The 27,960-nt window shown below is 39.0% G+C and overlaps 1 long non-coding RNA gene across 3 annotated transcripts in view; it reads right to left on the bottom strand.

Moving 5' to 3' along the window:
• Positions 1-27,960, bottom strand: part of LOC308410771 — a 51,789-nt gene that overhangs the window by 6,107 nt on the left and 17,722 nt on the right. The window contains exons 2-4 of one of the 3 annotated variants that reach the window (XR_013974246.1): positions 15,559-15,618; positions 15,067-15,269; positions 1,638-1,725 (exon numbers count right to left, since the gene is read on the bottom strand). This is a non-coding gene — a long non-coding RNA (uncharacterized lncRNA). Of the gene's footprint in view, positions 1-1,637; positions 1,726-11,921; positions 12,059-15,066; positions 15,270-15,558; positions 15,619-27,960 lie in introns of those variants that run through there. The other 2 variants (XR_013974248.1, XR_013974247.1) reach the window with 2 other exon arrangements.

The raw sequence follows: 27,960 nt of genomic DNA, 5'->3' as shown, positions 1-27,960 counted from the left end.
TGATCGTTTGCCACAGCGTGACTTGGCTGTCAGTCAGTGTCACTCCACACTGAACTCTGACTAATGACAAATTGAGAAATGTGACATTTAACAAAACTGGGATGAAAAGAAGAGATAGGGCTAGCGTATGCTGAACGAATCTGAGCCAGCCCAACTTAAAAGTCGAATTAATGGAATGACGAAATCATTTCTAATGATTCAATGTTAGTTCATTTTACCAGCCTGCTCTCTGACAGGACCATAAACAGTATAAAACATGGTAGGACCTTAAGCCTGCATTCTTTTAAATGGCCACCAGGGGACAATCTCTGTGGGGGTGGTGGCAAAAAAAAACCTAAACCTTCCAACAATATAGAAGTCTACAGGAAAACTGCTCTCTGACTTGACCTCTGTAAACACTTTCTTGCCACATTCATGGTCTCCATCACTCATTTTGTGTCATAGTGAATAAAAAGTTAGGCTGTTTCAGAAAAGAAAGATTATGCACAGTATGATCATTGGCTCGGTGCTGGTAAATGACATGTCCTTAGCCAATGAGCATGTGGGTTCACAGTCAGATCCACCCCTTTTTTGTCAGATTGAGTTCAAAACACCAAGGTGGCAACAACAAAAACACTCAACTGGATTCTTCCAAACGTCACGGGAGGCATGTCAATGTTTTCTGCTGTCTATGGATAGGACAGAATTCAGAAGTATCTCATGCTGTTTGACACAGATATTCTGCTTTCTCTCTGTATCTGTGTTGCCTTTATTCCTCTATATCATTAAAGCTGCAAAAGATATTGGTGCTAGTAAGAGTAGTGAGAAAAATAAACAGCTGAAATTTGACAGTTACCATCAGCAAATGACTTTGATTTGCTAATGGGAGCTGCTCAGTACTCAGACCTTGTGAATATTGAGGTTTTACAAGGTTTCGTTTTACAACTCAACTTGGTCACATAGAAATAGGTGAAATTACTGTAATCTCTTAGCAGTGCATTGGCCACAAGCAAGTTAATTTGCTGCTTAAAGCAAGCAATAATTAAAAAATAAAAACAATGACAAACAAAAGTGAATAATAACTCTTGGGTTATTTTCATAAAGTTTAAAAATTGTTTTCCACAGACACGGTTTTTGTTGTCAACACATCTAACAGATTTGTCATTTTATTTTTTTTCCATTTAATTTAATTCATTTAAAAGTTCTGTAAGCAGTTTGTTCTTCTTTTACACTGAAGCTAGAAAAGTTAAATTCTTCTAATAATAAACAATTCAATTTAGCCTACTTTCAGTTTTCACACCTCACAGTATAAGAAATATCTAAATTTGGAGAGATTATATATATATATATATATATATATATATATATATATATATATATATATATATATATATATATATATATATATATATATATATATATATATATATATATACACACATATATATATACATACATACACACACACACATATACGTGTGTGTGTGTGTGTCTTTTCGTGCATCCTTGGGTTGCTTGGCTGTCTCAGGCTGTGCGATTACGTAAAGTCAGCTTTCCAGCTGTAACTGACAATACTTTAAGCTTGAATCTAATAAAGTCAAGCTCACAGGCTCAGTGTGTTTTCTCTAGCATGCAGTGTACCAGTGTGTGTATAATACCTTCTGTACAAGCCCCAAACACTTCTCTTTCCTTTCTCATCCCACATCACCTCGACTTTGACTTCCAAGCTTGGCAAACTTAGTTTATCTACAACATAATGAGATAAGAAGGGTGGTCATAAAGAATAAGGCAATAAAATCCCAATCAATAACCAGAACAAGGCATATGCAGTTTGTTGCAATGCTTAAGTGTAATTGTAATTATAATTTTAAAAAAGCCCAAACATTAATCTTGTGCATACAAAATCCTCCACCAGCTGTAGGTGAGTTAAAAAGTGATTTAGCCGTTTAGTTTATGCTGAAGAGATCTCAAGTTTCAAAAGTCTGAACATGATAACTATTGGCAGAATAAGGACATTTTAGAAAATTAAATACATTCAAAACTAATGTGTAATTCTTTTGCTCGTTGACATATTTCTAACTCTTTTATATATCCTGTATTGCTTGCCTGAACATGACATATAAATGGAAAATTTCTAAATATCTATAAAAAACATCTAAACCATACAGGAAATTATCCTGACATAAAACTGACATGAAATAACATGAAAATGGTCCTTGACTCTGTAACTTTCTGTGGCATAATCATACTTACTTTTAAAGCCTTAAAATTTCAACATTTCCTGACAATGGCTTTACTGAGAACCTAAACCGATAGACAGGCCAGATAAATGCTTGAAGGTCTGAGTTTTGCCTGTATAATCCAGGTGTTTTTTAAAAATTATATATCACTTCCCTTTAAATACAGAAATGCAACAAATACTGTTGCAGCTGTATCCAAACCTAGCCCACCATTGGATATAAACAGAACAAGATCTGATTGTATGTATTACAGTCAAACATATGCCTTCTTTTAAAAAGAAAATATCATAATAGCATGTCCTCCAGGCCACACATCGTAGCAGGTGGAAATAATCCGACTGAGAGACAGGATAGCATCCCCTGAGGTCTCCTGTCAAAGTGATATTCTGTTCATTGCAAGAACTCTGTAAGGCATGACCTGCAGTTGCACTGAATAGGAACAATGTTAGGAAAAGATCAGACTGGTGTTTCGGTAATGTTGCGCACTGTATGTTCACAGTTCAATATAAACAAATCAAACTGAGAAAAAACACATTATCATATGGAAAAAAACAACACTCACACCGTAGCAGACAGAGTGCCTCCAGAAAAAGGCAAATGAATTGTGCAGTTATTGTTACCAAGTGGAAGATATGGGAGTTCCATGATTTATAAATAAAGATGTGTAATTTCTCACTTTCTAAATGGAGGTCTAGAGCAGGGCCAGGAAACGGAATGGATGGAAGGATAGGGAGAGAGAGTCCTACAAACGTTTATCCCTTCGTAAACATGGAGTTTCACTCAGCTCAAACATGTGAAATTGCCTCCCTGGTCAGTCAGATGCACTGATGGAGATAAACCAAAGTGACATAACGGCTACATCTGTGACAGCTCAACAGTCTCCTCCATCTCTTTTCCCATGCTCTCTCTGTCTTTCTTTGGCTTTTCTGTCTCCGTCCTCTCAAGGGCATGTTGCCACTGTGAACAGAGACATATCTTTTGTTATCTCCCCCCCCCCTCCCCCCAACCCCTTGATTATGATTATCAATGCAACACCTTTAATAAGATCCATCAGCCCACCACTTTCCCGCCCTCTCACACCCACTTCATTTACACGGGGAGTGAGAATCAAAGACAGCAAGTAATTTGGGATAAAAAGAAGATGGATGTGCCTGTGTGTGAACAACATGCTCAAGAGCCCCACTGCTAGCACAAGATGGAGAGGAGAGCACCTTTGGGTTAGGGACTTGTTAGTGCCTAGTGCTTTCTCCATCTTCATTCAGTAAACACTATCCGAAAGGATGGTGTTGGTACCTCTTCACACTGTGTTATATTTGTTACAATGGTTTTAGTTTTGGAGAATGGCCAATTCCAAAAATGGTGAAGAACTACAAAACTTTTAAGGTGTTTACATGTTATCATCGCCAAATCATCACTTTTTGACATTGGCAAGAGGGTCTTGTCACTGGAATTAAAAGCCACAAGAAGAGGTTACTCCTAGACCTTATTTTTGCACCAGGGAAGAAAAGTAAAATATGAACCCAGAAAATGACTCAGAGCCAATGCATTAAGTAATTAATGTTATTTCAGCATGATTAGAGCCTACATGTGTATTCTTTGAAAATTAACCCAACACAAACACATGAGCCAGGTGGACAATCGTGACTATCTCTCCCCTCTCAATTGACGGGTTGTCACATGTGTTCCAGCCATTTCTCAGCACAGAGATGATGACAAAAATGACATGCCATGATGGCTCAGTGTCACCGTTTGTATGACTATTTTTAACACAGGATGGCAAGCGGTGGGAAACACTGGAGAGATCTCCTCCTATTGCCATCAGCTTTCAAAAATAATAACAAAAAATATTCCACACTTGCAACTGATCTGTCCTACTGTCACTGTGAACACATCAGTGAAGTAGTATCTGATAAACATACAGTGACACCTATCAAGAAATGTCTGCATATCTGCACTGCTTCTTTAAAAATCAATATGCCTTTGTTCCACAGCTTGCAACGTCCTCACATACACTGTGCGGCACATTCCTGAACAACGTAGGCTCAAAGAGTTGCAGTCATTACAATACCAAATCAAATGGTACCAAAACAGGTGACATGGATATACACTAAGCCGCTGTTACATCATTTTTCAATTTTCAGAGGCTACCACTGACTAATGGCATCATGACTAGATGAGGGAAAGCTCTTTGGTGGCTCATCCATAAGCTCAGGGTCAGTGGTTTCACAACATATGAGCTGCCAACACTGAGAAAAAGAAGCTGAGTAACGCAGCTGACATCAAGGCTGGGAAATACCTAGGTTTTTCTTCTTTACAAGGATTCACTTCAATATATGCACACAGCTAGGCAGCGTGCGGTACAAGCCGAACGTAGAGGAGAATGTACAAATAAATAACATACTACTACAAGAAGATTATCATAAACAGAGCAACTCTGTTTGTTTGGGCTGGTTTGCCATGATGGGTCTCGTGGTGAAAAGTGTATCCCCCACAAGACCCTGTGACATGCACAACTGCTGAAGGGCTGTCCTCAACAATCACATCTCCCCCCAAAAGGTCCAGACCAGGAAACTGAATAACACAAAGGGCAACAGCCTAAAATAATTACCAAACCCATAGAGATTTCCCACTTAATACAGAAGCCATGAATGATCATCATCAAGGCTACACATAAGTCAAAAAATACAATACAAAGAGATAAAGCAGAATTTTAGCAAAATCCAAGTCGGCAATTAAAAAGTGTTGTTGGATGCTGTTTACCGCTTTCTTACCGAGTCTCTTCTCATGTAGTCTTTTCTATAATCATGAAACGGTCTTTTCTTTATTAGAAAAATGGTTTTCAAGTCACACAAACACTGGAAATGTAGTCAAAAACTGTTGTTTATCTGCAGCCTCTCGTGGGCCACACTTTCGCCATCATTTCTCTCACACCATCTTCACTGCTCAACTTCCCTCCCAACATACCCATATATCCCACTTCTATAGGCACCCCTCGTGTTTGCCCATGGACACTTATCATCGATGCACACAACATCTTTTCTTCATCCCCATCGATCTTCTTATTGAAACAAGCCTCATTTGCAGTCTCCTTCTTGACATTTTTTTCCCTCTCCTGTCTCATTCTTTTCCAAACTCTGACAGGCTGTGCAGATTTTGGCAGTTTGCTGTTCTTCCCTAATCCTTCGCCAGACTTTCTTCTTTGCAAATATACAGAGATTTCAGAGAAAATGCAGTCAGACATCAGATGGTCACAAAGACTTTCCAGCTTGTGATATACAGTTTTTAAAATAGTAGGGGGGAAAAAAAGAAACACAACAAAAAAGCCAGTCATTTTACTTATGGTGACCAAGCGAATAAAGTGTAACTGTTAGTGTACAGCTGGACTTCCTGATGCTGGAAAAAAAAAAGTATTTCATTTCCTAAATTGTGATATGTTGGAGTTTAAGAAAATGGTTCGAACATATTTAACTTTAGCTTACATGGTTAGTGCCTTTGTTTCACTAGAAAACTGAATCACTAGTATGTATTGCATCTGTATTACATCATTATGGTTGAGATAATATGTTACAGAGTACGTTCATCTGACTGCTTAAAATTGCCATTTGTGTTGAACATGAGGAACTCCGTACGCTGGTTTGTGTAGCTATTGTATGATGCATGTTGACAAATATTTCTGATTTTAATTATGTTCCTTTTATGCCTTCAATATTACTTCAAATGAGGCAATGAAAGTGGTATAAATTCTTTAATGGTTCCAGGGTAAGCTGTGCAAAATCTAATAAACATTCTCAAGTGATGTCATGCAAGTCAGTGTTGGCTACACTAAACACTATGCTGCAAACAAAAAAGAAAACACATGTATAGAGAAGGACAGAGTACTGGGGGTTGAAAATGCTGACGTCCACCAGTGCTACCCCTCAGCCTCCTTGTACATGCACCTGTGGAATAAATTTGAAAAATGCTGGGTGATTTTCAGGCCTTAACCTTGCGGTCCAAGATTTTTAGTAAACGCACCGATGGTATTAATTTTAAAATCCTACATCGCCTTTTTCTCAGGTTATCTTTGATGTCCATTTCACATCATATCTAAATCAGCAGTATCATGTGTTCTTATCGGTAGTCCCATTGCTTGGCTTGAAGCTGAATTAAAGTTTCTTGGCTCCTGCCCACGTCCTATTACCAACGATTATTTCACCTTCACCTGATGTTTGGTCACCACAGTGCTTCCAGTCTGTATGTAGGTTCAGTGACGCAGGCCAAAATACTAACTGGCAATCCACATTTCCATAGCAACCTCTAGTCACTATAGAAAAATGTGTATTCCCCAACCAATTGGCGAGTGTTTGGAGATTACACAGTCAGTGGAAGTGGAACTTTGAGGGACATGCAGTAGGTAATTGGTCCAGGCTTAAATGGACAGTGACTGTTTGAACATATAGATGCACTACTGACATGTGAACAACACCTCTGAGCAATAGTATAAAAAGCCTGATTTTGATGCAACAGAGTGAAACAGTATAAAAATCTTTGCTAGTTTTTGTGGTTTTTTACCTCTGGGTTTGCGATCTCAACTTTGAGTTTCAACTGTGAGTTGAGAAGCTATACCCACAGTATCTCACCCAAACACTCAGTAAAGCAATGATCTCCCTCGCTACTCCTCGACTTCGCTGTAATCCAGAGAATGCACATTCAGAGGAAACATGTCCAGTAGTCGAGAGATGAAGAGTGTGTGTGAGAGATAGTGAAAGACTCGACTGAGAAAGGAGAGAAGAAAGCGGGCCCTGTATCTCATGCCCTCCAGAGATCAATTGTCCGAACTTCTCGATGAGTGCTCTCCCTTGCCCCTGAAGCAGCCAAATCAATGCCTAGGCATGTGTGTTTGCGAGCCTGTGTGTATGTGCATGCTATTTAGGTGGAGAAAGGTAACGGAAAATGGAATCTGTTTAAATATGAGAAGTAGCAGTATGTATGTTAGGAAGTTCCTCAGATTCGATATTCTTAAATATCACTGAAAAGTCTCCCTACGGTGTTGTTGAATATAAATGTGTCTTAGCAATTGGGACAGCGCTTATTGCTTTGAGTGCTGAATTTCGCACTTTGCATTGCTTTTTAATATGTTACAAAAACACTTTCTTGTGCAATCCCCCTTTTTAGCATCACATCAACAGAGTTTTAACTGACGATGCTCTAGTTAAATAAAATGCTTCTATTTCCAGAACCAAACTCTTACGTTGGAAAAACGAATATCGTCAAGCAGTTGTGCAGAGCCTCAAAGAGCATTAACATTTAAACACATGCATTGCACTGTATTGTTATTGTGAGACGGAAGATTCATTGTCTGTATTGTCCCACTTAATCATTTCACCACACTCTTTAGTGATTCCAGTCTTATGAGTTAGTGCCAACGATGGGACTATTTATTTCTGCATGCTCCCAGTTTGAAAATAAGAAGGAATTACAAATTCCTCAAAAATAGATTTGCCTGCAAAAGAGAGTTTTATGGTCGGTTTATGGATCTGTAAGGGAATGTCATCATTTCGGTAACTATATTTGCAATTTTCTGTGTACTTTCATTTGCCATTGTTTTTACTAGTTGATTAATGCTGGTGGTAAACTTGGGGGGATGCATGTATTACATACACTTTTTTGTGATTTTTACAACTTTTCACTGAAGAAAGCTGGCGATAGAGCAGAGTCTCTCCTTTATTAAGGCCCCTCACACTGGGACTTAGTGGGAGATTTTGGCTTCACGCCTTCCTGCCACGGTTTCAGTAAATCGGCTTTCTGCGGGCATGACAGTCATTAGCCTTGCCCCTGGCAGTAATCCTCTAGTTTCTGTCTCTAATGAAAGTAGAAAGGGTTAGTAACATTCACTCCGTTACTGCTTCTGCTGCTGGGCCCCACAGGGAACCTACAGACTGTCCAAAGCCAAAGCCAGATGCACCTCCTGCTCTACAGGTCAAAACAACACCTAAAAACACCACAAGCTTCAATCACACTTGACTTAAATTTTTAAGACAAGTTCGGCCCAAAAGTACCTATGAGCAGTGTTGGGCACTAACTTGATACTCTATGCGCTCTTGCTTACTTTTGTGTCATGGTCTGTGGGATCTGGAGTGTTGGGGTTTTGGTTATTAAGGGTTTTGAGTTTGTTTTCACTGTTATCCTTATGCTCTTAGTCTTTTTTCTTTTCTTTTGTTAACGCTAGGTTGGGTTTATGATTCATTGTTTAATTTCTTTTTCAGTGTATACATTTCAAGGTCTTAATTCCTGAAACATAAAGTCTTCGTTTCCTGTGTTTCTGTATTCAAGTAATGAGTCTCTGTTTTGGTTCAAGTATATTTTTATTAGTTAAAAGGAGTTTTTGTCATATTCTTATTGTCCCAGACTTGTTCAGTCTTTTTTGAGGCCTGCGTCATTCTCTTGAATTAGTTTTCTTTTCTTTTTTTTATTTGAAGGTTAAGTTTTCTGTTGTGTCCTCTGAACATTTAGCTTCCTGTCTTTCATTCCCTGATTGCTTGGTTCTCTTATTATTATTTGCCAGAGTGTGTCGTCTTCATATGTGCTTCAGGTTTGATATTGTTTAGCTTGTATTTTGGCCTTGCATTAACTAAATCCACAATTGCTTTTTTTATTACGTCTGTCTGCTTTTGGAAGCAATGCATTTGGATCCCAATTCTGCAACCTTAACACTTTTGAGTACAGGAAGTTGTTTTTTTGTCTGTTTTGTTTGTGCTTTTTTACACAGTATACTTCAACAAATACTTAATTATAATATATATCTACTTCTACTGTAACTGCCAACAGAGAAAAGGCACAAGTTGTTAAAAATGAAGAAAGAACCTAAAGTTAGATGAAATAGGTTCACAATTTTTTTTAACTACAATTTGAAGTCAGAGCACTGACCAAGGAAATTAATAAGAGACTATGATCATAGATACTGCTTTAATTTAAGCAACATATCCATCAGATAACATACCCAAGGCTCCATACTGACGGTGTTGATGTGAATTTTAATACATGACAGAACCCTTTTGGCAGTCTGCAGTGTCTACCAAAGTTCACCAGCTGTTCAGAAAACCTAAGGTGCACTTGGTGACAGAGTGCAAATTGCACACAAGAAGGACCAAGTGTTGGTCAGGGCTGTCATCAGCCAGGCCGTAACTTCTATCACCTGATAAAGCCAAGCACACACAGCTGGTCATGAGAACTTATTATTTTATTTTGTTCAATCAGGCTTTCAGTATGAGAAATGCCAACCTACATGAACAACATTATTAATTATTGCATCTCTAATCTGTTATTAATCAACCAATGTTTAGGAACACCCTGCTTTACGTTTAATATGATTTGCTCTTAAAACACACACAATTCTTTTTAAAATTTGCTGCACAATAAATTTCCCCTATTAAAAAATCCAGTCCATCAGCCTAATCAGTTCTGGTCACTGGGAAGCATCACTCGGTGTCACTCTCATGTTCATGAACTCCTTTTTAGACAGCTTTTAATATGATGCATTGATGTATTTACACAAGCCTCTACACTTAATTTTAATGTGTTTTTATCCAAACTGTGAAGCACTTCCTGTATTTTAAAAGTGTTTTACCAATAAAATTACTATAACAAATCAAATAGGCTATGACATCATATTAACAGAGAACTGGTAGTAAGGGGCAAGAAGTGTACAGGTTGGATCTATGCATATGTGCTGCTGACATCAACTTCTGAAACTCTGACGCTGCAATTGAAGTAAAAAAAAAAAAAATTCAGGTTTTACATTTTTTAACTAATTTTGATGAATAAGAACAAATGTTTGACTTAGTTTTGGGAATTTGTGACAGGAGTGGGATAAAATGTGGTTCTGTCTGTCTGTTTTGTTTAAGCAAAACAGACAGTTTTATTTCCTACTGATTTTTTTTTTTTTTTTACTTTTTGCTCATTGGATCACTCAGGTGATATTTTTCCTAAATCAGATATTAGATGTTAAGTTTGACTGAAGTTCCTGATCTGTATGTTTCTATCCACTGCAGCAAAATAACTGGCTGAAGCAAGTGCTTCGAATAAAGTTTTATTATAGTGTATCTTCCACTTCAGTAAGCCCTTTTGTACTTTGTCCTGTTGTACCTGTGAGCTAAGACAGCAAGTGTTCTTGGGGTGAATAGACAGTCGATGGCAGACCTACTGCATTGCACTTATTGTTGTGCTTTAGCAAGAAAAAAAAGGGCCTTTATCCCAAAAAAAAAAAAAAAAAAAACTATCGAACTCTCATATTTAAAGCCACATTTGCAGGGATTTTAATAGCATCCAGTCAGTGGAAACCATACCGATGTGCCCTCCATCTTCAGGTTTACTCTTCAAGGCATGATGCCACGCTGTTCTGCAGTAAGTCATGTCATCTGCCTGGCCAGCAGGAACCCATATTTAGAAAGTACAAGTTACTGTCATAGAATGAATGCATATTTACTTATTACTGTCTGTTATAAAAAGACCCAAAAACTTGGTTTTAATGAAAGGGCGCCTTATTTTATGTGATCTTTGACCTGCCCTGCTGTTGAGCATAGGAATTTTGATATATTGAGTGTGGCCACTTTTAATATCATCAGCCACATCTGGCAATGTTTGGCTGACAGATGGCTGTGATATGTGACTCAGTCACACATCTCTCTTTCTGGGCTGTCCAGGAAGGAGACAGCATCAGGAAATGTGAGAGGGAGTGGCTGTGAACTTGTTTGACCTCTGCCAGACAATTTTCAGTCAAAAGCACATCATATGTAAGCTTCTCCAAAATCAGTCTTTGTCCTCTGGTGGCTCCAGTTAACAGCATATTCACAAATATCAGTTTTAAGTACATTATAATAGCTATTGTGATGCATCAGTAAGCGATACGCATAGGTTAACAGAGTTACCTATGGATTTACTCATACTGCGTATGTTTTTAGCCTTTTAGCCTTAACCACCGTATATGCTTTTATTTGCATATATATAAATAAACTGAACATATCTATGCAAATTGATATGGATTTTTAAAATTTGTTTTAATAAACAGAATTTGAAAAAAATTACATGGCAAAACAGGGTTAACATGGTAAGTGTCTCAAAAAGAATAAGATCAGTGAAGTAAAGGCATTAAATGTTTACTTTTAGATCTTTAATTTAATGTGGAAAAAGTGCAAACAAGGTCAAGTGAAAAGATTCTATGCTGACATTTCAAAGTGCAAAAGAATGAAATAGGTGAAAGGACCATTTGACTACCTGTCTGGTATTTGGGTTAATTAATAAAGGGCACGCTTTACAGCGATGCAGCCACATGTATTCCTACCTCCTAGACAGTCCCAGCAACCAGCATTGCCATCTGGGAAGCATCTTTCAATTATGTTTTCTTCTTGGTAAAGCAGCAGGATTGTCTGCCTGTGCTAACTTCAGGGCTAAAGCCAAAAGGTCCTTTGCTCTTCTCCCTCCACCAGGTCCTTAAACAACTTTTTGAGCCTGAAGCCAGTGTTTTAAAAAGACTTTAAGAAGTTTTGGGTGTATGTTCCAAATTAAGCATCTGCAGTTTACTTCCACACCAAAGAAGAGTGCCAAGGCATCGCAGTGCGCACAACTTCCAGCTCTATGGGTAATACCTCTCCTTCTTCCTCTTGAAAGCAGACTGTATTCAGTCTTCAAATAGAAGTCAGGATAGCCATAATCACTGACCTGACACAGGGAGCCATAACAAAGTTCGGATGACATCCTCCAGACTTTAACTGGCATTTGAGGGCCACTCATGGGCTCTAATTGCATCAGGATAACAAGAGGATGGGTTCTTCTTGTTTCTTTTCTGTGCTGTAACCCTTTGTCTGAAAAAAAGGATTAGCAGTAGCAGTGTTAGATTACTGCATATTACCTTCAACTAAAAGAAAAGATATTGCATATTTGGATGTATGTGAGCAACGATCAGCAAGCTTCTCTGAGGCATTGCAAAGGCATAGGTTTCTAGGATCAGGAATAATGTTCTTTCTTGGTGAAGAATCTTACACTGTCCAGGCCGATGCTGCGCACAGATTCCCTTTAATATCTGCCTCTAATAGCTACCTAATAGCTGCCTAGCATCTTTGTGCTGTTAGATCGCTTGACTTAAAGATATTAGCTCAGTTTCAAATCACAGCAGTCTCAGCCACAAGTGTAATAAGAACACACAAAGCCATTCTCCAGTAATATTAATAGCAAGCTCACCACAGTTAATAACATCTTTTCGACAGTAATTTTGTACAGTAATGTATATCAAAATTGATTTTTCCCCCACTCTAGAATACTAAAATACACACAGACACTGAGGAAATGATCAAACTAACATGCACTAACTAGTCACAATGTAATCAGAGTTGTTGTTGTACACTTCTAAAATTGCAATGACACAATAAATGCATGTCATTGTTTCATTGCTAATTTAATGTGTGATTAAACAAAGCCTTCGGCTGCCAAGATGCTTGTCCCATACTTTTTATTCTGCATTGGGAGTTTAAAGACAAAAAGACAATGACTGATACCCATGTGCATTTCCCATTTCCATGCAAGAGTCTTTAGTCCATTTATTTCATTTTTTTGTTCACTGAATTGTTTCTTTGCTTCTTTGTTGTTCTTGGTGTATTTGTTTGCGCTTTGTTTGTTCATCCATTTGTTCTCTGTTTGTCTTATTGTTAATTCATTCATCTGTTTATCTGTTACACATCCTGAGACAACACTGATCAGACTTTAATGAAACTTGAAGAAATGACTGATACATTCAGGCTTTGTGTCTTGGTGGTAGCACACTAACCGCCCCTAATCTCGGCCGGCCTGATTTTACGAGTGGAAATAAGCATAGATTTTTGTTATTTATTGGCCCACTGGGACAGTGTATCATTTGAGAATGGGATGTCTACTGTCGAAATGTTTGTTTGCCATTGCATTTAACTGTCTCCCCTTCCTGATCTATGTTACCAAATTGATTCTTTCTTCTGGTCCTTCATAGTTTTTCTTTCCTCAGCGTTATATCTGAATGGGATGTTAAGAGCGGGGTAATACTTTCTTTTTTCCCTCTGCACTGTCATGTGATTCTCTATCTTTCCCTTTCCCTTCTCCTTTTTATGCTTGATCTCTTTTTATTTTCCTACACAGGCACTGTGAGAGTTAGTTCTTTGAGGTTTATAAGGAGGTCTTTGTTGTACCTGCTGAATACCACAAACTTGACATTACTGAACATTTTGTTGGCAAGAACAGGACATACAGAGCTCCAGGCAACACCACATGTGAACACAGGCGCGCATTCACTGAAATTAGGGAGAAAAGAGCTCCAGAGAGGTGACCGAGGTAAGGACAAAATGTGGCTCTACCAAGTGTTACACATAAAAGTGGGATTCTTGGATAAAAGAACAAACATATCACAGGGGCCACAAGAGCTCACCTCTCACCCTGTGTCCTCCTGACAGCCCAACTCCAACCCACTGCTGACTACTCATAATCAATCATAGGCCCACTATAAATCAATCAATTAAAAACCCACACAAAGCCACAGTAGTGTAATCAATCAATCCAGCCTCTGTGGACGGTTGTTATTGAGAGCCAAGCATTAGATCTATAGTCGCCGGTCTCAAGATGCTGCTGGCCTTAGTGACATTGGCTGAATGTGCATGGAAAGAAATAAAAGTAGGAGTAGAGAGGTGAGACAAAGAGCTTGGGTGTGATCCACTATAGGGTAGAGAAGAGGCTCCCAACACTCCCATGATACATCGCCAGAGCCTGAATATTCATGCCTACGAATCGGGTACCATGGAGGCGCTCAGTTATTCATTATGCTTCTGCAAAAAGAAACACGCCATCATCCCCCTGCGATGGAATATTAATAGTTCCCATTAATAAAATATCCCACTCCCCATCTTAAGTCTTGTCTTCAACTTTCTTGGCCATTGCACATATAAAGGCTTGGGACTTTTGGGATGTGACCATGAAAGTCAGCCAGAGAAGTGTTATTTAGCATATTAGCAAACTTAAAATAATTTAAACGCTACATACTGACCATCTGGCCTAAAATGAGAGAAAGTGTCTTGTTCTCGTTCCACATTTGGACGAACCCTTATATATGAAAATAGAAAGAAAGAGTGTGGGAGGGGATGGCAAGAACAGCTCTATAGCTGTATACTCAAAGGGGATGAATGTTTAATTTAGACCAGCCTGAAAGTATGCTGACATTTCGCCATTGTTAGGAGAGATGAATACATGGGACACTGTCTGCAGGAGAAATGGAAATGTGCATCTAGGTTGTTAAAAATTCAACTGCCCTCCCCACCCAGACATGCAGATCTAGGCTCAGAATACAGTAGGTAACCCGCAATGTTTGCCACTGTAATTCTCCCCTGATTTAGTCTGTGGATGCTATTGTACTCTTCATCTAACTCCACTTGAGTAACACAAACCATGCTTATACAACTCGAATCCCCAGTGCTTTCTTTTACTTGTGAATTGAGCAGAAACGCGTCCATCCTCTAATTTCTTGGACCAACTATTGACATTAACTCACCAATAAATTTCCCTGAGCCATGAGACCCCTGTAGTAATAAGGTGGAGAAAGTAGGACTGCACAGCGTCAAGATCAGCGCCACCACAAGGACTCATGAGGAGTACTTATTAGAAGTCAGTGGGAATAAACAAATAAATGCAGGTGTAGCACAGCAGGCTGGGATTGTTAGCTCTCTGACAACACCGACGAGGCGGGGAGGCGTGAGTGGTCAGCCTGTGGCAAAGCAGTGACACAGAGAAAGAGAGTGTGAGAAAAGAGAAGAAGAGAGAAAGAGTGAGAGAAAAAAAAGCTAGAGAGAAGGTCAAGTACCTGCCACTTCTGTCAGACACTTCTTATAACAGCTGAGCTGTCCAGCAGGGTGGCTGGCTGCTTTTGGGGCCTTTCATCTCACAGAGGTGATGGGTGATGAGAGTTTCTCTTCCTCAATAGAGTTTCTCTGCCACAATACATCCCAGAGACTTGGTAACTTCAGGTCACTGCTGGGTTCCATGGACTTCTGGGAAAACGTCCGTCTAGTGCGGCAAAATGACAAAAGGCTCAGCACATACACACAGAATCTCACATTGGAGTTTCAGTATAAAAAATGTATGTTGTGTCGTACTGGTTTTTGCACTGGAGAGAATACAGATAAGGGAGCAGCCAAAAGCAGCTTCTTCTCTGGGGGCATTTAGCTGTTGTTTATGCTATGTCTCTGTTGCAGAGACATTGTAAGTGATTTTAAAAATCTGCTGTGTGTGTGTGTGTATACATGTAACTATGCCTTTGTGCAAGCAGAACTATCACTAGGCTTACAGGCCTTACCTGTAGGCAGGAGGAGCCGCTTGAACGATGGTGTGACCAGTTCAGCGCAGAATCACAGCCCTGGATCGGAGACAGAGACGAGGCAGAGACTGAGGTTTCAGAGTTGAAAGGATTGTCTGGCCCTCAGAAAAACATTCAGACAAAGACACCAGAAAAGAATGAACTCCTGCCTGACCACTGGAGCTGCAGACCAGCAGACTATGACTGACTGACAGACTGAGCCGAAGATGGCGATGCGGTCACTGCGCCACACCAAGCCAACTGGCTCACTGAAACAGGATCTGTTTTTCCGACCCCACGGGGAAACAGTGAAGAGCTCCCTGCCATCCCTCTATCTATAGCTCTCTCAGGCCTAGCGCAAAGAGGAATTAGAACTGGAGTTTTGTTTTGGTGGCCTGTGTTTTTGTCACATGTCAGCCAACTGAGTTTTAGGGAGAGTTTTTCTCAGAGGTAGTTCCAGATAGTCTCCTCTTTAACCCCCCTTTCTCCACGTTTCCCCCATCCCCAAAACAGAGTGTCAAAGGACATATGGTTTAGCTAGAAGCACCTGGCAGCCCCATCAAACTGGCAGGAAGATTGAAATTGTAGCAATGGGAGCTGGAAGCAAGAAGAAAGCCTACACATATCTCAAAAGAATGGTCTGCAATTCATTACAGTCACTGAGAACATAAGAATGGGAGTGTGATGATGGGATACTGGTGGGAACCAGCTGGGGAAAAAAAGGCACATTTGAGTATGGAGAAATTGCAGGACACAGGAAGTAGAAGCTACCTGTTGATGACTTGTTAATTATTTAGACAAATTTTTTAAAAGAAAGTTGCTAACCAAATTTTCCATTTTCACCAGATAAAGTGTTGCAGGACACAGATGTTTAAAATTTTGAAATGCCATGGGCCACATCAAGGACTGCTGTGCCATGTCATTGGACAGTTTCCATGTTGCCATGGTAATATTTTCCACTTGCTTAACAACTCGACAAAAACATAAATAAAAATGCTTAGGGAAGGCTACACGGAAGAAAATACTGTCACTCTGTCATCACACCTCTTGTTTTATCTCCCTATATTCTGCCACAAACACATGAATACACTGCTTTCGTCTGTGTTATATACTGTAGCTGTGTAGCTCCACACATTAAAGTTGCTGTGGTGCAATTAGATTATTTTTTCTTCTGCAGCAGCTCTGTTTGTCTGTGTAACTAAAACACCTGTCTAGCTTTGACAGATCAATACACAATAAGACTTTCGGCATATTTGCTTCATTTATTTTGGTCAATCCCAGTACTCTAAATAGTGAGTAATGGCAATACAGAAAATCAGTGTGCATTTACTAAGTTCAAAGAACATGGCACAGAGTGGCACCCGGAAACTTTTATTTTTTCCTGCAGTGGTTAAAATGAAGAAAATTGATTATCAATATGCATAAGTGTGTATTCTGTACAGCCTCTTCTGCCATGCATCATCAGTGTCATACCCTGCTGTTTAAAATAGATTACTGTGTATACTTGTCTTAAATGATGGATTGTCATGAACTGGATCCATAGTCTCACCAACTATTTTGCAGATGAGAGTGACAGAAGGAGTAGATAAACACAGTAAAACTGACAGAGGAGGCAGTTTGCAAGAGAGCGTTTCTCTGTTTTCACAAGCATCGCAGGGTAGATTACATTGAGGAAACCACGGATGGTGGAAAAAGATGTTGCTCTGCTTCTTCCAGTCTTTGTTCTATTCTTGCAGGATGATAAATGCTGCTTTTCACATGGGATTTCACTGCAAGCTTGTTGTTACAAACACTGACTAGATATAGAAGTAACGACTGGTAAAGGGAGAAAAGAAGGGGTGTTGCTTACTTTTTAGTGGAAGTCAGAAGCACAAATTGTTAAACTGTCATTCTGAGATTCCAAACGGTAGCAATAAAAATGCAGACTATAGGTTTATGCATTTTACATAGTGTGTTTTTTACACTTGTGGTGCTTTTATTGTACCTTCTTTTACTGCACTTTCATACTGAATGCTGTATTTTTATTGTGCACAAAATCTTTGATGACATTTTAAGGAATGTCTACACTGGGAGGGTCGCTATTTTGAAAACTGCTATATAACTCTCAAGTCCTTAAATCAGCTGAAATTAATATTTTCAAGTGTGTTAACACGGCAACAAAAAGGAACAATATCAGCAATAATCTTTCACAAGAACTTATCAATCTATTACTATTAACAGCCAACCGCTCCACTGTTAAATATTTCATTCTGCTGCTACTAGTATAGTGCATTGTTGTATCATATATACACATATTTAGCATATATATGTATATGTACATACATTCATAATATTATTACTCTCGGGTATGCGGCATCTATATATTTATTCCTGCCCTGTCTCCTTTGCTGCTGTAACATTGTGAGTTTCCCATCTCTGGGACTAATAAAGGCTATCTTATCTTATCTTATCTTAGCTGGGAGGGGTAATCAGGCCATTTCCAAATCATTTGTTGGCCATTATTCTACAATGGCAAAGATTATTCACAAGCGGAAAACAGAGCCAGTCTTCCAGTCAAAATAACACTGTCCAATGTTCAGAGAAACTGCAATAAAATAACCCTCAGAGCTCCAAGTCAGACTCTACAAGCCCTGCGTTAACATGCTGAATGATAAAGTTCATGACAATGCATTTAGAAAAAACGTCTGAACAAATATAGCTCGTATAGAATGGTTCCTGACATAGATTTGCAAAGTTGCATCAGAAAAAAAAAAAAAAGAGTTCTGGAAGAAATTAAATGGTAAATGGCCTGTATTTGTATAGCGCTTTACTAGTCCCTAAGGACCCCAAAGTGCTTCACACAACCTGTCATCCACCCACACACACTGGTGATGGCAAGCTACATTGTAGCCACAGCCACCCTGGGGCGCACTGACAGAGGCGAGGCTGCCGGACACTGGCGCCACCGGGTCCTCTGACCACCACCAGTAGGCAACGGGTGAAGTGTCTTGCCCAAGGACACAACGACAGAGACTGTCTGAGCCGGGACTCGAACGGCAACCTTCCGATTACAAGGCGAACTCCCAACTCTTGAGCCACGATTGCCCCGAGATAAGGCGAAAGTGGAAATGCCGTGCCATAATGTACAGCGCCATGGTTGGGGAAAAAAAACAAAGAAAGAAGATCAGCACAAACACTTCATACCAAATCTCTCAAGCAGATGGTGAAGGGGTAATGATTTGGGTTTGTTCTGCAGCCATTGGATCTGGACACCTTGGACTCGCTGAGTTGACCATGAACTCCTTTGTATAAGTATTTCACAGCAATATGAGGTCATGTGTCTGAAACTATCTTAAACTTGGCAAAAACCCAGGTGATGAAACAGGACAAAGATCACAGGCACAGCAGGAAGTCTACAGCAGAATGGCTGAAAAAGAAAAGAATCAAGGTGCTACAATGACTGAGCCAAAGTCCAGACCTCCACATGATTGAAATGCTGTTATGGCACCTCAAGAGAAGTGTGCATAAATGAATGTGTGCATGCCTCACTGAACTGAAGCTATGACGTGAAGAAGAGTGGGCCAAAATAATGTGAGACATTAGACACACAGACACAAAACAAGTACTTAAAGCTACTTCTGTGAAAGGTGGCTCTACAAACTACTGAATCGTGGGATGCACTTAGTAATGACTAGTTATTCTATTATGTCCATAAATGTGAAACCTTAGAATTGACAGAGAGTCTCTTTTCTTTTTACCATGACAGGACATCTTACATACCAAATCAGATTGCTTCTCTTTCTCCCAGATTATGTTTTCACTCTGATCCATGTTCTACTCCCTTTTTATTAGGAAAAGAAAACAAAGAGCACTCTCATCAGGTTTTACATGCACTAAGGTTGGTGAAGGCTCACTTCACCCCACAAACAGTAAACTTAATAGGAAAACCGTCATACAGAATTGTGGCTATCGCCACTCACAGATTGCCTCTGACTCTTTGTTGCTTCCAAGTCCTCAGGGTCACTATGTCCCTGGGCTATGTTTGTGACTGTATTTCTAAACAGAGGGACAAAGGCTGTGAAAGTCTTGAGACCGAAACTTTTAAAAAGGAAAACCCTTGTTGCAGAGTTCTGTTCTTCTCCATCCCTCATTCCGTTTCCACAAAACGCTTCACTTGTCACCACAGACTCCCAAGCTCCTTTAATAAACGCTCCAAACGAAAATGTCTGGCTTTGAGTGGCAGAGTGTGACTGTTTAAAACCACTGGGAATCTAGTGTAATCCTATGGAAGACACAGACATAACCTGACTTTAAAGTTGTCTTGTCGCTCCACATCCAAGTGAAGAACCTGGAGAGGAGAGGCTAAGGATTGTAAAGAGAGGCTCTAGTGTGAGAAATCAAGTGTTCATGTTGACTTTCCAGGGAAATCAGTCTGCATTTGATACATGTTGAGTGGAGAGGCCCATATGTTTTGGTAAGACCTTACATCTGACATTAATCTTAAAATAGAGAGAAATGTGGGTTACTTCCACTGAGGGGGTCCCATGGATGAAACTTTAAGGACTGTCAGTCAGCAGTTGCAGCCTGCATCAAGTGAACAGGTTGCTTAGGAACCGATCAAGAAGAGAGCACTATTGTAATGTGTTTGTCACCAGAGCACTAAAAGTAAGTAAGCAATACAGTTTGTTTGTTTTTTAATAAAAAAGCATGACAGAGACACACGAGGTCAAGGATTGAGATTGGTCAAAGGGTTTAATTGAACTGTAGCTCACTGTGTGGTAAAATACATCCACTTAGGTTGTTGTTCATGCTAACGGGAGGAAAACAACTTTCCCAAACTTTCCTTTTTCTCTTTGTTGTTTTTTTCCCCTCTTTTCTTTGTCTTTTTAGCAGACAGCTGTCTGAGACAAGATACTTCTTCCACTGGAGACCTCACTCTTTTCACTCACACACTCGCTGGCTCCTGGTTGCCATGGAAAATCCCAGAAATGGAGCAGATAACAGTTCAATGAGGGAGCAGAGACTGGAAGGTCTGGAGGGAGGCAGCAAGTTTCTAGGGCCCGTCCTGTCAAGGCATCAAGCTCTTTTGATGTGTGAAAATGGAAGAGAAGACAGAGTGAGAGGAAAATGTATAAAAACATAAAATGAGAGAAGAATAAATGGGTTGGGGACTAATCTGTTGACTGAAGTCAAAGTTGTGTGTTGAAATGTAAGAGCAATTCAAAAGGAACTAATAAAAGAATGAAGATCTATTTGTCTTGGTAATTGTTAGAACCAAGTGTAATTTTGAATGAGTAAAAAAGAGAGAGAGAGAAATCCTGTTAAAACAAGACCAAGACAGTCGCTACCTTGCAGCCAGAGAAATGACTCACTGGAATACAGAAGAAATCAGCATGATATCCTGTCTACCATGTAAGAATTAACTGTCTATTACTGATTTATTAATAATATCATAAGTACGGTGTTGGTGATTAATTTCTGCAAAGAGTCAGTCAGAAAAGGTTGAAATGAGGCTGGCTGGCACCAAAAGCCTATCTATCAAACCAACAAATCAAAATGCAATCATAAAAACCAGAAAAGGGCCAAATGTTCTGAAAGAATTTGAGTAGGCTGAAAGATGGTGTCTCTATAAATTTCCGGGGCCAGAGTATCTTTAAAATCCAACATCAACGATAGCTGTGCACAGGCTTGGGAACTCCTACTGAGAGTTAAAGTTATAAAACCATCAGGGAAAAATAATAACAGATTGAGAATTAATCCACTACCTTCTGCAAAGATGAACTTGCTGATTAGGAAGGTTACTCATATCCCAGGAAGTAGAAAATAGGCAATACAAAATGTGCATACAAACACATGAATTCTTAAAATGCTGTACTTCCGTGACACATCAGTAGGGACTTGCTGGTGACAGCCCCACCTCACTTTTTACAAAGGGTTTTGAAGTACCACTGTCAGGAGAGGCCCCTTGGAGGTTCTTGAGTGAAACACCTGTCTGAAATCAAATTCACTTTTATTTCCCTGCCTCCCTGAGACTGTAGAGCAAGGATATAGGACAAACGCACTGCACGACTGCATGCCCAATGAAAGTGGAAACCATATTCCATGAGAGTAACAACTTTTTTTTTTTTTTTTTACATTTTCATTTGAATCACCGACACAAAGTGGCCATTGCTCAAGGATCTAACAATGATTAGCTTCACATAAATAACAAATGTGTTTAGTTCGCTGATGTGTTTTTCTCCCCCTTTTGTAATGCAGCTTTCCGTGGGCTTTTCAGTTTCTGTGGTTACCGCGGGTAATATCACCTATTGAGTTCTTGTACTGATGACTTCTATGTGTTTTAACAGAAAAAAAAATTGCAGCTGCTGGGCCTGGTTATTCAAAATTCATCACTTCCTGTGCCCAGCAGTTACTTAGAGTATTTTCACACCTGTGCCGGTTAGTCCATTTAAATCAAACTCTGGTTCGTATTCCCCCTTGAGGCTGCTTGTTTGTGCAGATGTGAACACGGTAATCGCACTCAGGTGCGGAACAAACCAATCATGCCAATACCCTTTGGAGAATGTGGGCTTAGTCTGGTTTCAATGCCTTCCTGTAGCCTTTGCAGTCTGTGATGCAGCAGAGTACACAAACTGTAGCAATTAGCCGTTGCTGATAGTAAATTTTCCATGTTATCCATTTACCCGGAGCGTTGCTCCTACAGCAGACACATGTATCCAATAAGCAGGCTAAATGTCCTCAATGTGGTTTGCAGTGGTGCATTTTGTTCCGCTTGGATTTTGTTTGGAGTTTTCTCAGTGTGAAAAGAAACCAAACAACAGGGACAAGCTGCACTTTTTCAAACTCATCAACTGATTCTGACCATCTAAATAAGTTTTTAAACTTTATTTGTGAAACCCCACTTAGATCTGACAGCAAATCTTCCATGAACTGAAAGACTTATGATATTGGCCAGCAGAAAGTAGTAAACTCAAAATGTAACAAAACTGGTACTGGTCTGTGGATGTCAGTGCAAGTCTGTTGGTGAGTCAATCCACTCCTATCATATGAATAGAAATATCTGATTGTCTGACTACTCCTTCAACACTACCAGCACATAAAAAATTTAACTGATATCAACACAGATAAAGTGGCAAAAAAGTGTGTAAACTCATGGTTTATACATGGCCCTCTGATACTGTGCAATTTTATTTGTAGGTGGAGCTCCATGAAATTTGGACTATTTGCAGTAATAATATCCCATCACTTCAGAAATTCTCATCTAAATATGTAATACCTAAAACAAAAAAAATCATCAGCCTCCACTACTTTGTAATTAGGAACAGGTCTGTAGTAAATATACATACATACTTTTAGTTTATTTGTAAGCATGTTAGCATGTTTATTTCTTTAAAGAGACATGGGACTTTAGTGTAGCCTCACAAGAGTTTGCCTATTCACTCTAAGCCTTTTAAGATATAACCCAGTTCTATATGTCAGCTAAAGGTTTCACAGTTAAGAGTTTCAGAAGAACACAATGAAATACTGAAGAAATTGTCAGAGGTATACTGTCTGCAAGTTTGAAGCCCAACTTTTGCTAATGATTAAGATGAGAAGCGGTCAAAGAGGACAGGTAGGTGGACAAAGACTGATGATGAATGACATAATAAGATTGAGTGTATTCATAGAACTGAAAGATTAATTCTTCTAAGCGAGCATGGACAGCAGAGTGGCTCCTTCTCTGACAATAAAGATCCTTCATGTCTGGCCATATTCAGCCTCTGGTATGGTACTAGATTACCAGATGCCATGACTGACCTCATCATTCCATCTCTGTGGTTACAGTACTCCTTTCCCACTACCAGTCCATCTACCTGTCTATATACATAAGCCCTAAATGCAGCTATCTGCTAGACTTGCTTTGCCAGCTCAGTATGAGGAGGAATCAGAGACTGTTATAAAGAAAGGTGCTGTGTGATCAGACAGGTTTGTCACAAACACTTAAACTTGAAAACCAAATTTTTTCATGCACCCTCAAAGATCCGGTCAGCTGTATTCTACCATGAGGGGGGGGAAATGTAGATATAAATAACATCTCAAAAAAAGAGGAAAAAAAACTATCAAATCTCAATTTTTTTTTTTTTTTTGCTCTCGTCGTCTTCTTACTATTTAAAACAAGTGTGAGGTCTTCAAGTGGTAACAGCAAGCTCTGGGGTAAAGAAATAGATGGAAAGAGAAAGTCTGTTCTCTTTCATTGCTTTTCATTGAACTACCAGGCACAGATCAAAGAAAAATGTTGTCATGGGACCAACTAGGCATGCATGTCCAGCAGGCTTGGTGCTTCATGTGAGAAGATGATTGAGTACACAATGATGGCCTCTGAGGATTAGCCATGCTCTGAGGGTATAAACACCAACACTGAAACCAAATCCCAAAAGTGCTAGGCCACACTTTTGCCTTTTGGCCACTATGCCCCCAAATTTGGACCATTAGAGGCCATAATAAAAATCTCTCTACTTTAGGTATGAATGTTGAAACCGCATCCTAACCTTTCTGAAAACATTTTGTAATTATCAAAGCAAGAAACAATGCTTAAAGATACAACTCTGATACTGGCAAAAGTTGGGATGCTGGAATCCCACAAGGGCTGAAAAAGTAAGTAGAGCTACAAAGAAACAGCTGGAGGAACATTTTCCAATTAATATGACAATCGGCAACAGGTCTCAAAGAGGCCGTTGCTCTAAAGTAATGACAAGTTGGGATTCATGAGCAGTGTTGGTTAAGTTACTTAAAAATAGTAATTAGTTACTGATTGCTTCTCCAAGAAAGTAATCCCATTAGTTTACTGATTACATATTTTAAAAAGTAATTAGTTACTTATTACTTAGTTACTTTTTAATGATGCACAACCTGAATACATAATAAAACAATAGACCTTTCAGCCCAATTCTATTTTTTCTGCATAATCCATCATATAAAGTTGAATTAAATGAAAAAGTCTCTTTTTAAAACTTGTTTTATTAGTTTTAATATTTTATTGTTATTACACGCAACATTCTCTGACTTTGTTTAACGTTTAAACTTATTTTCTGCATATTCCAGTATATAAAATATGTTTTGTGTTTACACTCACTGTTTCCAATAGATGCAGGTAAAACAAAGCAAAAAATAAATAAAATCAAAGATTCAGCGGCACTAAATCCTGTCGCTCTTAAATCTGTTTTAATCTGTTTAGCAGGAGTGGGGGCAGTGGAGGTTTGCCCGGTACTGCAGAGTAATGTCAGTGGGGAGATCCAGGAGTTTCTCTGTGAATTTCACATTCAGATTTGAAGTGAAATTTTTCGCTGTAGAAAGAAGTTTTCTTCCTATCCCGAGTGTACTGCGGACACTAATGTTTTTGTCACCTTTTACGGAATCAAACCCAAAGTAATGTCAGTACTTCCAAGCTTTAAACGCTGCACGGTCGTACTCTCTCCCGCCCTCCACATTATCCATTGTTGATCTACACACATCTGGTGCTGCCACGGACGTCGCACGCTCGTACGTCATTGTCAAGAGACACTCTCACAAACAAAATCATGGTTTAGTAACGCAGCACGCTTACAGGAAAGTAACAGTAATCCAAAACTTTTTTGCAATAGTAATCCCTTACTTTACTCGTTACTTGAAAATAGTAATCGGATTAACGCGTTACTCCCCATCTCTGTTCACTGTCTGCAAAAACGACAACAGCTAATGTCAGAATTGTGTTCTTTAAAGTAAAATTGTGAAGACCTTGAAAATCTCAGCATCTATAGCAAAGCTCATTTAAAACAAACTGTGCAAATGAAAAAAATGCTTTATGGTTAGATGAATTCGTACTTGAAATTCTTTTTGGAAAATATGGACCCTTTCCAAGAGGAGAGAGACTAGCAAGTCCGTCTCTCTGATTGTAAGGGGGGTACATTAGTGACTGGCAGCTTTCATATATTGAAAGTAAGGTATATACAGGAGCTCTAGAACAGATGTTCCCATACAGATATTGCCTTTTTCAGGGAAGGACTTGCTTATTTCAGCAGCATAATGCCAAACCACATACTGCTTCTGTTACAACATGTAATAGATGTCTCTATAGCAAAAGAGTCTGGGTGCTGAACTGGCTTGCCTGATATGAAGACCTTTCATTAACTAAAAACATTTGGTGGATCTTGAAATGAAAAGCAGGACCCAGGACTGTTGAGCAGCTAGAATCATATATCAGATAAGAATTGGGTAACATTCCTCTTCTAAAAGTCCAGCAGCCGGTCTCCTCATTTCCCACATATTTGTTGTTAGAATAAAAGGGTGGATGCTATACTATGGTAAACATGTTGCCACAATTTCAAACTAAGCTAATATTTTTCATATTATGGTTTAAAACCGTTATAAACATTTAACATTTAAAAGTTTTTCTACTGTGAATAAAATATGAGTTTGAGTTTTCTCAAATCCATTCTTATTTATATTTTACATAGCATCCCAATTTTTTTCAGAATTGGGGTTATACATGCAAGCACATGGCTGCTCTGCCTCTCCAAACAATCTTGGACTGTAGTCAAATCAATGTGAAAACCGGTGTTCTCTCTAGTGTAGCACAATCAATTAAAATCAAATGCCTCTGAATTTGTTCTGGCATTTAATAGTTAAATATTTAATGAAAATATATAGGGTTGCAAATTATCCAGAGAAATTTTTGGCATTGTGTTTGATTTGATTGACAAATATCCCTCACAGCATCCCCACATTTGTTTTGGAAATGGAATTAAACATGTACAGCATTTAAAGTTGGTGTCAAGGCTCTGGCTCTCACTGCCCACAAGACAATACAAAGCTCAGAACAGCAGGGAGTACGGAGTGATGATACCAATATCACCCTAAGGATATATTCAGGCAACAGCTTTATGAACAGTGGCAGGGGAAATAGCAGAAAGTGACAGGACAGGAAAAGAGTGAGCAAAGCACTTGATGGCTGAAGTACACATCATCAGTAAAAGGGTGTGCTGGAGATGCCACAGGAGCTTATAGGTTTACAGCACAACCTCTACATACCTATGGAAGTAAGCAGAAGTAAACAAATCAATAATACTTTTTTTTTTTAAAGACAGAACAAATCAATTCTATTTATGACCATTTCTGTGATCTTATATTGCTGTTGAAATTAAAATTGCTACATTTGTAGTGCTACCTTGCAAAGATCCTTTATTACTATCTTCTTAATAAGAAACTAAAAACCGTGTGACTTCTGCATATAAAAAAAGAAAGACAGCAGACATTTTACCTCAGCCACCTCCTTCTGTAAACTCAACTGGCATCAGCCAATGGGAAATCAATGCACTGACTGCTGCTGTGAGTGTCAATGAAATGTTTGGTGGTGCAATCCAAAAAACGCACCCATGTGGCTTTAGACTCTGACAAACAGAAGCAAATGAGGACAAACACAACACACACACACACACACACACACACACACACACACACACACACAAATAATCACACATACATACACAAGGACAATTAAATACGAAGCAAATCAAAAGGGTGTCTTTTAGAAAGACTGCTTCATTGCCAAGAAATCTAAGACCCATGAGATAGTTTTCTTAGTTAAGAGTTTCTTTGACTGTCTTCATACATTAGGGGAAATAACACACGAAGCATATTTTATTCCAGGGATAAAACTAGACAGAAAAGTTTTAGGGGGGAAAAAAAGTGTTTTTTGAAAACCTGTTTTGCTTGACATTGTGAGGCTTCCTTCACTGTCACATTAATGGTAAACGCAGCTCCATACTGTACCACAGCAACTGAAATATGACTCATATATTTTCAAATACCATCTGGGTGTTTTTAACATAACCCCAACCATCTGTGTCAGCACTCAAGTCCAAACAAGAAATTTGACTTACAGAGGCAAATACACAGTCAGGTCCACAGCAAAATAAAGAAAGAAATAATAAGTAAATTAAAAAGTCTAAAACTTGTGGATGCCACAAAAAATAGTTTCCTGAGGTGTTTCACTAGGTTATTTTTGCTGCACCTTCAGCTGTTGCTTGTTTTTCCCCACTGTGGTCCTTTCTGGCCTCTATTTTGTCTTTATAAAAAAAAATGCTTTATTCAGCTCAGGTCAGGTGAATGATGCTTTCACATCATCAAGAAACACCAGTGTTCCAATTCTACCGTACCACCATCATTTTTGACATATGACATGGTATGCATTAGATATTAAGCCCATCCTGTCCTTTGCCATATTCTTCTCTCACCATCAGCCAGCTACAGAAAAGAGTAAAGTTATAACTTGCAAAGTAAAACAATGTTAAAAACCAATGAAAAGTGATTAATTTAGCCACTGTCTGTACTTTTCCTACTGTACTTCTTTTTATTTTTTTATTTTTTTTAATTTCCAACATTTGATTGCTTGGTTTTTTGCACTTC

Source organism: Rhamphochromis sp. 'chilingali' (genome assembly GCF_963969265.1).
Source record: "Rhamphochromis sp. 'chilingali' genome assembly, chromosome: 15".
Taxonomy (NCBI): Eukaryota; Metazoa; Chordata; class Actinopteri; order Cichliformes; family Cichlidae; genus Rhamphochromis; species Rhamphochromis sp. 'chilingali'.
This window is presented reverse-complemented; position numbering and strand designations above follow the sequence as displayed.